Source organism: Dunckerocampus dactyliophorus, chromosome 10, assembly GCF_027744805.1.
Source record: "Dunckerocampus dactyliophorus isolate RoL2022-P2 chromosome 10, RoL_Ddac_1.1, whole genome shotgun sequence".
In the NCBI taxonomy this organism is placed as follows: domain Eukaryota; kingdom Metazoa; phylum Chordata; class Actinopteri; order Syngnathiformes; family Syngnathidae; genus Dunckerocampus; species Dunckerocampus dactyliophorus.
The window spans coordinates 1,170,658-1,174,129 of record NC_072828.1 but is presented as its reverse complement, the minus strand read 5'-3'; positions in this window follow the sequence as shown (position 1 = coordinate 1,174,129).

Here is a 3,472-nt window from a genome sequence, read left to right as displayed (position 1 = left end):
TACGTGTTTGCTTTTCTACACCACCGCAGTCCAACTGATGTCAAACCATCATAAAAACTTAAACGCTTTACACTTTTATTCTCTGAATTTGCGACTTTTTTCTACTAAATTCCGACTCTGTTCCGAGTATTTTCTCATAAATATCGTTAATTTTCTTGTTCAATTAATGACTTTATTGTCGTGAATTTATTACTTTTTTTCTCATAATATTATAACTTTATTCTCGTAATTTCCAACTTTTTTTTCATACATTTATTACTTTATTCTCGTAATATTATGACTTTTTTCTCATAAACTAACAACTTTATTCTCATACAATGACAATTTTTTTTCTCATACATTTATGACTTTTTCTCTCATCAAGTTACACCTTTGTTCTTGTAATATTACGACGTTTTCTCGTAAATTGATTACTTTTTTTTCTCTGAGATAAATTTAAGACTTTATTGTCGTGAATTTACTACTTTTTTTCTCATAAATTTACGACTTTATTCTCAAAATAAAATAAGATGCAAGATGGTGCCCTCCGTGGCAGACGTCTCTGTCTCACTCTCCCGTTTTTTGCTATTTTTTGCTATTTCATTGTTCATTTTGGACATTCAACGCACTCACGCAGTACATTACAACAGAGAGACACTCTTGAACATCGGCAGGGTTCATCATGATCTTTCATTCAGCCTCACGACACCCCTGTGGGGTCCCAGTGCTCACAATTCTTGAGCTGGATGTGCGATTGTGGACTCTGACTGACTGGGGTCTGCCTGTTAGAAAGTTAAACACCCAATTACAGAGGGAGGGTGACAGGCCAAGTGTGAGGCGCTTATTTGTGAGTTTGTGGGGGCTGACTGTATTAAAAGCAGAGCTATAGTCTATAAATAGCATTCTGACATATGTGTCCTGGCCCTGTAGGTGAGAAAGGGCTGTGTGGATGGCCGTGTTGACTGCATGTGTGTGCTGAGTCCACTCCTCTACACGCTCTTCACCTACGATTGCGTGGCCTCCCAGAACAACACCAGCATCATTAAATTTGCGGATGACACTACAGTCATCGGACTGATCACTGGTGGTGTTGAAACATCATACAGAAGAGAGGTGGCGGACCTCATAGCTTGGTGTCGTGATAACAATCTCCTTCTCAGTACAGATAAGACTAAAGAGATGATCATTGACCCAAGAACAAGGGAAAAGGAGCCGCATAGACCCCTGTTTATTGATGAGACTGAGGTGGAGAGGGTGAAAACCTTCAAGTCCTTGGCACACACATCAGCGAGGACCTCACCTGGTCTCACAACACCCAACAAATTCTGAAGAAGTCCCAAAGGAGACTGTACTTCCTGAGAAGACTGAGGAAATTTGGCATGTCCACCACAATCCTGAGTTGCTTCTACAGATGCACTATGGAAAGTGTCCTTACCGCCTCCATCACTGTTTGGTACGGTAACTGTACAACACGTGATAGGAAGGCACTCCAGCGGGTGATCAAGACCTCACAGAACATTGTTGGGGCAGCCCTCCCCTCACTGCAAGACATTTATAAAACTAGAGTCCTACAAAGAACACACAACCTCATCAAGGACAGCACACATCCACAACACTCATTATTCACACTCCTACCGTCAGGCAGACGCTACAGGAGTTTGAAGTCCAGGACCACAAGGCTGGCAAACAGCTTTTACCCACAGGCCATCAGGCTTCTCAACGAAGCACTCACACACGCCCACGCAACACACGCACACACTCATAGCACTTTATTTATTTATTTATTTGTTTATTGATTGATTGATTTGTATTATTTATTTATTTATTTATTTGTATTAATGTCTCTTCTGTTGTTGTTGCTTAATTTATTGGTATTTATGTTTCTTATGTTCTTATTCTTTTTCTTGTGTTTTCTTTCTTTTCTTGGGAGAATGAACAGAATAAGAATTTCATTGCATAGTATAACTACCTGTTTTACTGTGCATATGATAATAAAACTCTTGAATCTTGAATCTTGAAAATATTACGAGGTTTTTTCTCATCAATTTATGACTTTTTTCTCATACATTTACGACTTTTTGTCTTATCAATTTACAACTTTATTCTTGGAATATTACAACTCTGTTCTTTTAAATTTATTACTTTTTTTGTCTGAGATTTACGAATTTTTTCTCATAAATTTATGACTTTATTGTTGTGAATGTACTACTTTTTTTTCTCATAAATGTACGACTTTATTCTCTAAATATTAGGACTTTCTTTCTCGCCAATTTAGGACTTTATTCTTGTTAATTTACAACTTTTTTTTCATCAGTTTATGACTCTCAGGTTATACTTTTTTTCAATGTGGCCCTTAACAGTCTGTCGTACAGGAGAGACATAGCAAAGAGAGGGAAATGAAGCACAGGTTGATAACTGTAAATACAACTACAGATACAATCACGCCCTGCAGCTTTCTTTACGCCATTTTTAATTACGTATGTGGGGCGCACGTGTGGCGCATGGCACACATACGAAGTCCGTGAGTGCGAAAAAAAGACGTTTCGCCCAAACCTGACACCGGCAAAACATACGAAAGACACACATTGGCCGTACGGACGAGGCACCGAGATGTACGAAATACGTAAGTTTGTCTCGCGACCTGAAAAAAAAGTAAGCGCCCGTGGAGTTTGCTTGACATGACAAATAACCTCGAAAATCAGCGTGCCCTTTGAGGCCGTAGGACCGGACATCTGCACCATCACCTGTCAAGGTCCTGACATCCCTCCCCCAAAGAGTGTCTCATTCCACAGGAAGCGTGGCCACTCGTGAGCTGTTTGGCCACCAGGCAGGCAAACAACCCATTGTTATGTGGGACAGCCACACCGCGTCACAACCATAACAACAACAGCAACCCTATTGTGACCACCCCCAGGGAGTACAGCAACCAGGGACATAAATGGGGGGACGGCACACTGCAAGTGTTAGGACCGAGGAAGCCTTCTGGTGTCTTCAAGAAACACAAAGAGTGGAGTTGCTCCATCCAGCAAAGGAAAGACGACACGGGACAAACACATTACTCCAGTAAGGCACTCGTCATTTGGCCTCTTTTTGGTCGATATTCTGATGCACAGAAAGAAATGATTAGTGAAAAAAGCTTTGTGTCAGCATATAAACATGTGCTTCTTCGTGTTTGCTTTTCATTTACGTCGTCCGTCTCTCATCCCCAACAAAGCTGGAGTGTATGTCTGCGCTCTTTCTATCTTTTAGGAGGCGGTAAAGCAGCATTATGCATATCATTTTTCACATTTGGCGATCTGAATTTGGATGTATTTATTAGCCGTATGCTCATAAAGATGTTGACATGCACATGCACAATTATTTGAAACTCATTTGATAAACAGTCAGCGTTTCCGCTCACACGCTGTGGATGCTGTTATTTGGAAGGCCCGGATCGTGTGACTTCCGGCGCCACTTGCGCTTGACCCGCCGCGTTGCCGTCGCCTTGAGCACA